Here is an 11147-nt window from a genome sequence, read left to right as displayed (position 1 = left end):
GCTTTGTCCGGATTTGTAATGAACTTTTACATTCATTAATACATAAATCTTTTATTCTTCCTGTGTTTTCTTGTTGAAGCTTTTTTCCATTCACTCAATTTATTGATGGTACAAGTTTCTCAGAGCTAAGGATTGCTAGGATCAAGTTTAGAATGCAAAGTGGAAAATTCCGGATTTTTCTCCTCGCATTGGGGATTTAACCTATAGTTATTTCCCGAACCGGTATAGGTTTAACAATGAAGATTTAATCCATAAAAGGTCAATAGAAATGGTAGTCAAGGTCCATTAATGGCTTTAGACACTATAGGTCTTCACCTTGAACCACTTTCCAATGGCTCGTACATGATAACTAATGGACTAATATGGATCTAGCAATAAGCATCCACAAAGACCTGAAGCTTACCATGTATTGGCCATTCGAAGTGATTCTAAGGGATTTAAAGCAAAACTTTGGATTTAAAAGCCATTTATGAACTTCAACTACCTGTATTTAAGGCACGAGCGTTTTCCACCTTTGCATCTGGACTTTTCACCTAGCTTCCTTCACTCCAAGAAACTAAGAGTTTAGCCTCTCATCCTCTGAGAAAACATCCTCAGAGGTTGTTTGGCTTCCAAGAAAAAGAAAATAGTAAAGAGAAAATAGAAAACGAGAGAGCTCTGTATATTTCTAAGTGTTAAGCATAACACGCGTGATACATGTTCAAGAGGTGATTTCCACCCCTTATATAGTTTTTACAAAAGCAAAGCTTGTGATTGGCTTGTTACAAGGAGAAGAAAGGAAATTACATCAAAAAATACTTAAGAAAATATCTAAAGTGGAGTCGTCAAAAACAGAGGAGAATTCGCACCACACATGGGGTGTGCGAAATTTTCGCACACCTGAAGGAGGTGTGCGAGTGGTGTGCGAGTTTCGCACACCATTCGCACACCTTTCGCACAGCTAAGGGGGTGTGCGAATTTCGCACACCATTCGCACACCTTTCGCACACCTGGAGCAGTTGTCTTCCGAAGGCCATAACTTCCTCGTTTCAGCTCCAAATTGTACACGGTTTGAAGCGTTGGATTCTTGACTTCCTGAGCTTTGAAATGGTATATAGCATGTAAAAAATGGACTTCGGGAAGTGCTCCAAAAGTTCCAAAGAAGACTGAAGCTGCTGTCCTCTGATTTCCTCCTTGCTTCTCTTTGCTTTTCTTTGCTTTTCTTCTTTGGTTGGCTTGTCTTAATGATCCAAAAAGATGTCAAAACACTAAAACTAGCCACAAATATGATTAGAAGTCATTGCTAGGTCCTTAACATGCCAATTGGAATAAAGATGAAGAATTACTACACAAAAGTGCTTAAAACATAATGACTTAAAGGTGTAAAATAGCACTTTTTGGGTAGTAATCAGTACTGCTTCAAGTTAGATACATTCCATGGATGGAGCAGGGGTGTTTTGTCTAGCATTTGCAGATGGTAAGCCCATGAATCTCCGGCCTTAGACACAATATAGGGTCCTTCCCAATTTGCTTGGAGTTTGTCAGTTCCCTTTTCGGTCGTGTTTTCAAAGACCTTTCTAAGTATTAGAGTCCCAATCTTAAAGACACCTGACTAGACTTTTCGATTGTAGTGGGCAATAGCTCGTTGTTGGTAGGACGTTATCCGGATGGCTATGTTCCCTATTGCTTCATCTGCCCAGTCCAGGTGTCTTTCAAGTTCCAGATTCTCGTTCCTCTAACCTTGTACGATGGTCCGGGCTGTGGGCATGTCTATCTCTATTGGGATAATCGCATACATCCCATAAGCGATGGCAAAGGGAGTGTTTCCTGTTGGTCGTCTGGGTGTTGTTCGATAGGCCCACAGGACTCCGGGCAGTTCATCTATCCACTTTCCTTTGGCTTCTTACAACATTTTCTTTAGTGCAAAGAGTAGGGTCTTGTTTATTGCCTCTGTTTGCCCATTGCTTAGAGGGTAACGAGGAGTGGAATACAAATTTTTTATCTTCAGCTCCGAACAAAAGGTTCTGAAGGCAATACTATCAAATTGTGGCTCATTATCAGCTACAATTGCCTATAAGATCTCAAATCGGCATATGATGTTTTTTCAAACAAACTTGGAGACAACTTTGTCTTTGATGTTGGCATAAGCTTCTGTTTCTACCCATTTGCTGAAGTAGTCAGTGGTTACAAGCAAGAACTTTTTCTGGACAGTAGTGACGGGCAGGGGGCCAACTATGTCCATTCCCTATTGCGCGAATGGACAAGGGCCCATGACTGAATTGAGGACTTCAGATGGCATACGAGAGATAGGTGCGTGTCTTTGGCATCAGTCACACCTTTTGACGTAGTTCGCAGCATCTTGTTTTATGGTGGGCCAATAGTACCCTTGTGAATGAGCACGATGTGCTAAGGTTCGTCCCCCTATGTGATTGTCGCATACTCCTTCATGTAGCTCCGCCAACACGTACTGTGCTTCTATATTGTTTAGGCACCTGAGGTATGGACCTCCAAACAATCGCTTGTAGAGGTTGTCCCCAATCGGAGTGAAGTGGGCAGCTTGCACCCGGATCATATGAGTTTTTTTGCTTCCTTCAAGAAGCTCTCCTATCCGAAGGTATGTCTCGATTTCGTTGTTCCAGTCAATGTCTACTTCATTGGTAGTGCCCACAAGTGTGAGGGCTATGGATGACGTATACTGGTGGTAGACAGACAATAACACTACTTCTTTCACCAAAAAAGAGTAGTTGTTATTCCGGCTAAGGCGTCAACCTGGGTGTTTTATGAGCGAGTAATTCTCTTGATGGCCCATTTGCTTAATTTGTCCAAGCTAGTTCATACCTTTGAAAGATACCGAACCATGCGTTCGTCCTTAGCTTCATATTCTCTTTGAATTTGCCCAACGACTAGTTGGGAGTCACTGCATACTTCAATCTTGGACACTGACAAATTTAGAGCAAGGCTTAGTCCGAAAAGGATTGCCTTATACTCGACTTCATTATTAGAGGCTGGAAATCCTAGCTAGATAGCCTATTCTAGCTATTCTTCAATCAGAGATTACAAGAGGAGGCTCATTCCAAACCTTGAGGCCCGGGATGCTTCGTCGACGTGCAGTATCCATCATTCCTTTTTTAGAGAGCTTACACCCTGATGAGGTTTTTAGGGTGTTTCGGCTATGAAGTTAGCCATGACCTGCCCCTTCATTGCCAGTCTGGGTTGATACTTAATTCTATACTCACTTAGTTCAATGGCCCACCTCACCAGTCTCTCGAATATGTTTTGTTTGTGTAGAATATTTATGAGTGGTTGGTTCGTGAGTACAGTCACTAGATGAGCTTGAAAATAAGGGTGGAGCTTTTGTGTGGCGCTTCTCAAGGCCAAGGCTATTTATTCCATCTTCGAGTACCGGGTTTCTACGTTAACCATTGTTTTGCTTACGTAGTAGATGGGTCTTTGCACCTTATCATTTACGCAGCGAAATAGAATGGCACTGACAGCAAAATCAGATACTGCTAAGTAAATGTACAGTTGCTCACCGGGTTAAGGACTGCTCCAAATGGGTGGTTGGGCGAGGTAGCTTTTAATTTCTTCGAATGCGAGCTCATAGTCATTCGTCCACCTTGTAGCGTTAGCTCCTTTCAACGTGAGGAAAAAGGGTCTTAATTTTTCTGTAAATCGGGTTATGAAACGCCCCAGTGCAGCTAGGCAGCTTGTGAGGCGTTGCAGCTCCTTCTTACAACTTAGGGCGGATGTCTCCATGACAACCTTGATTTGATCCAGGTTGACTTTTATTCTCCTTTGTGTAACCATGAATCCCAAGAACTTGTCTGTGCTAACTTCAAAGACGCATTTAGCCGAATTAAGCTTCATCTTATATCCTCTCATCAAACGAAAGATCTCTTCTAAATGCTGAGCATGCTCGCTCCTTGCTTTGCTTTTTACTACAATATCGTCGATATATACCTCTACTGTGCGTCCAATTAGAGGTTTGAAGATCTTTGTCATCAGCCTTTGGTAAGTGGCTCCAACGTTCTTGAGCCCAAATGGCATGACCTTGTAACAATATAACCTGCATGGTATCACAAAGGAAGTTTTCTCCTCATCCGGTTGGAACATAGGAATTTGATGGTAACCAGAGAAAACATCTATGAATGAGAGCATGTTGTGTCCAACAGTGGAGTCAACTATCTGGTCTATCAGGGGCAATGGGAAGCTATCCTTTAGGCAAGCGTCGTTCAGGTTGGTGTAGTCGACACAGACTTGCCATTTACCTCCTTTTTTTAGAACAACCACCACATTTGCCAACCACTCCAGGTATTCTACTTCCCTTATAAACCCTATTGCCAATAGCTTCTCCACTTCGACTTGGATCACTTTTTGCCTATCCGGGTGGAAGCGCCAAATCTTCTAGTGGATAGGTAGCGAGGAAAGTATCACACTAAGCCGATGTGAGGCTATTGATGGATGGATTCTGGGCATGTTAGAATGAGTCCACGCGAAGATGTCTTTGTTATGCTAAAGTACTCATTCGAGGGCTCGTACCTTGTCCGGGTTCTAGGAGGGAGCTGGCATAAGTAAAGTGACCACTTTCCCCTGAGATTTGTATGGACTATAAAGGGTCAACCACCAGCGGATCCTTCTCTGCTAGGTACTGTAATTGCTATTGCTCGGCCTTGTTCGCTGGTTCTATGGGAGGCTTATTATCACTGTTGGATCCGGCTTCTCGTGCCATCTAGTAACACTAATGTACTACCAGTTGGCTCCCATAGAGGTTGATCTATTCGCCTTCGGTGAAGTAACTCACCATTTGGTGATATGTAGAGGGAATGGCTTTCATGCCATGCAACCATGTGCGCCCCATGATGGCATTGAACGGAGACAAGTCTTCTACCACTGAAAATTGTACATTTAGGATAACAGGCCTGGCTTGGACGGGCAGCACAATATCACCTAGATAGGTTGTAGAAGCTTCGTTGAATCCTAACAGTATCTGCCCGGGATTTTCCAGAGTTAAAGATGAAAACCCCATCTGTTTAAGCGTGGGCATCTACAAGAGATCGACTGAACTGCCCAGATCAACTAAAATTTGTCTTACATCGAAATCGTTGATCCCTAATGTTAGGATGAGGGCGTCTTGGTGTGGTTTTAACACTCGGTTAGAGTCTACCGGGGAAATGTGATTATCTCGTCTATTAGGCGCATGCTCCTACTGGCTAATCCGAGTCAGATGGAGCTAACCCATTCTTGTACAGAGGCGGCTCGAAGTAACCTTTGTCTATTCTGCTTAAAGTTGTATTCCTCATCAATGGGTCCACCATGAATGCATTTGATTATGGCTCTAAGAGCCGCTGAAGTTCTGGGGATCGTGGTGGTTGGATTCTGGGATGTCTCCCCACTTTTTTCTTCCGAGCAGATGTACTGTTTTAGATGCCCGACCCTTATTAACTTCTCCACCAAATAGTGGAGGCTTCTACATTGTTCCATAGTGTGGTCATGCTCTCTGTGATAGGCACACTTTCTGCTCTGGTCCCGCTTAGCCGGATCCGTCTTGATTGGCTCTGGCCATCTGAAATCAATCAAATCTCGGATTAGGGGGAGGAGCTTGTCATATGAAATGTTGAGGGGGGTGAGACTGTCTTGGCTTGACAGATGTTGTCCGTCTTGCCCCCTTTTTGCCTACCTCGCGGCTTGTAGTCTTAGAACTCCTGACTAAGTCATTCCTAACTGGTTGGCCGGTGACCAGAACCTACTGGGTAGCTACGCGAACATTGTCCTTGATCATGGAGTACTTGTTTACTCGTCTAAACAGATCGTCCATAGTCATAGGAGACTTTTGGGCGAGGGATTCAAAGAAGGGTGTACCTTGGCAGATACTCCTTTTAAAGATTTGTAGGACAGCTGTAAGTTTCCACCTGGAGTATAGCCTGCCCAAACAGCTTCACAGACTCCCCTCAACGATTCATTCTCCTGTATTTTTATGTTTTGCAGGGTGCTAATGTTTTGTTTATGTCATGTTGAGCATAGATATTGTCCCACGAAGGCCTTCGACAGATCCCGAAAGTTATCAACGGAATTCATCAGGAAATGGTGGAACCATGAGAGAGCCTGGTCTTGGAGGCTAACTGGAAAGACTTTGCACAGTAGCGCGTCATTCCCTATGTCAAGGGTCATGAGCTGCTTATAGTGCATGATATGGTCAAATGGATCACTGGATTTGTCATACACAAAGAATTTTGAAACTATGAACCCTCTTGGGGGCTCGTAGTTGATTATGTCAGGGATGAAAGGCGTGGAGAGCATGTCATCTAGTCACCTATTGATAGAGCATGGGGGACCTCTATTGGCCAGCTCCCCTACTGGTTGTCATGCTGGCGAATAGGGGAGCCAGTCTGTAATGACAGGTGCAGCCAAGGAGCCAAGATATGCCTCATGGGTCGTTGCTTCATGTGGTTTCCCCCCCACGTTAGGCATCTGCAGCCCTAGCCTTGCATATGATAGCTGGGACATCCTATCGCGTCTCTTTTTTATGGAGATGTGAGTAAAGTCGAAGCTTTCATCTTGTGGCGCTTGGTAGACGGGTGGGAATCTTTCCCCAAGTTGTCTTTCTGGTTCATTAGAGGGAAACCCTGTGCTCCCAGGGTATGTAGCTTCCTCGTTTTGCATGGAGTTTGTTCGTTGACTTCTAGGTTGTCGGCTACGAGGAAGGCCTGATGAGGACACTTGAATACGCAATATGTCATTTTCTTCCTTGAGTCTCCTCGTCTCTTGGATCAGGGCCTATACTTGTCTCTCGTTCTTACGCTGGCGTCTTTCCATGCTTTCGTGCTAGCCAAAGTAGCCCTTGTCTCCCATGGCTGACGATTGACTTCTTGAGGGTGTTGACATTTTTGTTTCGTTCCCACAAATGGTGCCAATGTTAATACCTACTCAACCAAGAATGAATTCCTCCTTTGAGGTAGTAGTGAAGGCTCTCATCCAGACGCTAGAACCTGAACTTTTTGTTTTCCTGCACACAGATGTCCAGATAGGTTGTCTGAACACACCCTCTGAAGCTTAAGTCAGATTGGAGACCCTTAGAGAGAGAGAGAGAGAGATAGTTGGTGAGAAAACTCACAATGTCCCCCTCTTGTTTCACTACAATAGGGTTTTTATAATATTCAAAGGTGAAGGGAAGCTCAATGGTGCTGAGTTGGCTCTTGCAATGATGATTGCCTAGTAGTGACAGAGTAATCATCACATCTGCAGGACAGTTGGGGGTTGTGTTAGGAAGCACGCCATGACATAGCTTGTTGTCCCTTCCACCTTGTTGATGGCCTAGACTGAGCATGCCTATTGACTGAAGCAGATGTGAGAATAAGGAAAGTCCCATCAGTCGATTTGGTATCAGTTAGCCATGGTCTCGCATATCAAAAAGGACTTGAGGCTATCAAGAGGGTGCAGGCCGCTCAGTGGCGCAAATGATCTAGACAAGATGTTCTCGAATGTTTTGAAGGTCGTCCGGACAATGATGAGAGATGTGACACGTGGCCTAGCCGAAACGATGCCATGTGGACAGTTGTGTGGAGTATTTGTGGGTGGGTCCACATGGGAGAAGGCAACTATAGTGTGATGTCCCAAGGAAATTTCTCTTTGATTTCTCACTACAAAACCACACCTAATAGCTTCCCAAGGTACAATTTCTCTCTAGTTTCTCTCTAATTTTTCTATGATTTAATTCGGATTTCCATTGCAAGTGCACACCAGATTTCTCTCTTATTTCTCACTACAGAAAACCACAATTTCCCTCTAAGTTCCTACTGCGTAATGAAAGAATTTTTCTCTAGAAAGCAGGATTTCTTTCCTCAGGATTTTCGTTTGATTTTTCTTTGCATGACAGAGTATCTCATTCTATTTTCTTTTTGTGTGTGTTGCATTTATTTCTATCATTCTCTTCAATTGTTAGGTTTCCAATCCCAATTTAACTAGTTTTCAACAAAGTTAGCTTCATTCATCTTTTTGTCCATTTGTACATGTTGCTTTTTCTTTGTTTCTTATGGAATTTGATTTTGCTTTGTATCATTCTTTGAGTTTCTGTAGTTTTGGGAACTCATATTACCAACTATCCAAAATTCATGATAGTTTTGTTATTATGTTGGATGGATATTATTTCAAATTACGAAGGTTTTCTTCAGGATAACTCTTTTGTTTGAAAATTTTGAAGGGCCATACATTGAATAGTTAATAACTTTTTAGGTTTTGTTAATGAAACATGAAGTAAACAATTTATTGTTGATAGAATACCAAAATTTTTCTGTGATATTGTCATAGGATAAAGTGTGAAGTAGAATTTTTCATAAAATAAATTTTTTTGTAGTCATGTGCCAGTTCATTATTTACTCTGTCGCCAATTCTAACTCAGATGGCATGGAAAAATGAATATAGAACTAATAGTAGTAGAAATGAGATAAAGGGAAAATTTACATGCGGAGCGAGATGGGAATAAAAGAGGTAAATCTCTTCATGGATCTTTTGTAGCAAAGCTCCTGAACAACCTGTTTGGCATCCAAGCTCGAGGTGGGGGTGCTTATGATGGATCCTACAATCACAGCTTGCTCAAGGGGCATGAGACTCGATCCTTGCATTCATATCTGCCATCCAAAAGGTAAATATCCCATTTCCCCCTATGGTACTCAAAACTGTGGTGCACTTAGAATGTGTAGTTTGATGCTAGTCATCTATATTTCCAGGTTTATTTCAGAATCAATCTCGGATGGACGAGAATTAGCTTCCCCTACTACATGTCAACTAAGGGGTTTGAGTTCATCCTAGCTGCACTAGAATTTAGAGCTACTTATTTCTATCTTAATCTCATTTTTACATAACTGCATTACTGTGTATTGCCACCTTATCTGACCTCAAAACATGATTAAATGAGAACAATCACTTTGTGACTCTAGATGGAACAGATGACTGGAGACTCTGTGTACGCCAAGGTCTCGTGCATAAACGACATGTTCACGAAGGACTATGTGGCTTTCTTCACTGCTTCTCAGTCACTAATCTACAATGGTGCTCATGTCACCTATTATGGCTTCCTTAGGTTATTATTTTATTGATTGTTTTCATCTTTTGAATATAAAAAATCGCTTCACTAGGGTTGCTCAAGTCTTCTTTTACACCAAAATGAGTACTAATTGGTTAGTGGTTATTCCTAAATGAATTAAATTAGCAATGATAAATATAGAAGTTGACACATGATTAGTGATTGGAAGGATTTTTCTATATGACTGTAATCTCCAAATGGCAAGGAAATGGATTACCAAGGGAATGGAAAAATGAAGGAAATATAAAAAGGGAAGGAAACCTAATAATTGTTTTTATTTAGGTATGCATAACACTAGGTTCAACTGTTTTTTGCTTCAAGCATTGAAGGATAAATACACATATAAGTAGTGATAATCTATTGGGTTTTTGCAAGACTATTGGGTTTTACCCTCTCTCCTCTCCTAATTGGCTATGGACCATAACACTTCTTTGATTTTGCATCTCTATATTCTCTGCTTTTCGATGATATGATTTCAGCACCGGCCCTGCTTATGGGACAATTTTGTCATACAGGTTAATGCAAGCGGCCAATTCTGTGGTGTTGCAGAGATGATTGGCCCTGTTGATTTTCATGAGGATATGGACTTCTAGAAGCAAAATAAGTGGAGTGGAAGCTTCCTTGTCAAGTGGCACATCATAAAGGACGTACCAAATACCAACTTTAGGCACATCATACTAGAGAACCATGAGAATAAGCCAATGACTAATTGTAGAGACACTCAGGAGGTACATTTAGTCTTTCTACTTAAATTGTTGCTTGCATTTCTTTTCAAAAGTTGAATTTTGTAGTATATCTTACACCTACAGCATCCTATTTCATATCAACTTTATGGCATGCCTACTGCCATTTAGCTTTCCTCATCACATCTACAACTTCTATTGCTTCACATTTGCGAACAAGAATGTAAATTTGGATGAGGTTAGTCTTGCCTAGGTGGTAAAAAATTGTTTTAGGGACATTGGTTTTGGTTTGTATGTTGCAGTTATACCAGCTTTCTTGAAATATGACCTTACATATGGCTTTTTGTTTCTTAAATCCTAATTTTTCTCCAGACAAGATTTAAGCAAGGCTTGGAAATGTTGAAAATATTCAAAAATCACACAACAAAGACATCTTTACTTGCTGACTTTATGCATAATGAAAACCGATAGAGGATCATGCAAGATGAGAAAACCAGCTGCTTATTAAAAGCTATGAAAGCCCATTCTTTGTACCTGCATTCAAGCTAGATTTTGTGATTGACCTGCCCCAAAGTGAAGAGAAGATAACCAAGCAGATTGATGTGAAAAGTTTAGAGAAGCGCCCAAGTGAAGAGAAGATAAACAAGCAGGACTGATGTGAAAAGTTTAGAGAAGCCCGTGCCTACTTCCACTGCCATTGATTAGGTATCCCTAAAGTCCGACGACATAAATCGAAGTAGTATGAATGAAAAGTGCGTTGCAGCTGAAACAAAGGATGATACCGTATCTACCTTAAAAATTGGTTTGCTCACCATCAATCTAAAGCAAGCGGAATCAAAACCAACTATGGACACTGAATCAGTTGATGTTGTCAGTGGTTTCAAAAGCCGGTCAAAGTTAATGGTTTTGCTGAGTCTCTTGTTTGTTCACGTCTGGGACCATTCCACTTGATCCTAGAACATTGCAGCTTGAAAATGGAGTTCTTTTTAAAAATGGGCCCCCACATTAATGAAGCAGAGATTTTGCCTTTAATTTGATACTCATCTAGGAGCTGTTTTGCGTCAAAGGCACATATCAAGCCCTACTGTCAACCCAAGGTATCATATACTCAAGTCCTTTTTTACAGGCAGCAATTTGAAACTCTTAAGGTGGGTGTTTTTTTTTTTTTTTTCTTCATCTTTTTCTTTTTTCTCCAATAAGCTCATGTAGTTACAATTGAAACACATTTTAAATATCAGTAGAGTTTTAATGGGATGTTGAAACATATTAGAAATATCAATAGAGCTTTAATGGGATATGTGAATGTTTTATTATTATATAGTGGGATAGTAATTTCATCTCATAAAATTTCTCAATTTAATGCATTATTTTAAATATATGAAAAGAAAACTTTGTGTGGCGGTCAA

The sequence above is a fragment of the Vitis riparia genome, chromosome 13, assembly GCF_004353265.1.
Source record: "Vitis riparia cultivar Riparia Gloire de Montpellier isolate 1030 chromosome 13, EGFV_Vit.rip_1.0, whole genome shotgun sequence".
NCBI lineage: Eukaryota > Viridiplantae > Streptophyta > Magnoliopsida > Vitales > Vitaceae > Vitis > Vitis riparia.
This window is presented reverse-complemented; position numbering follows the sequence as displayed.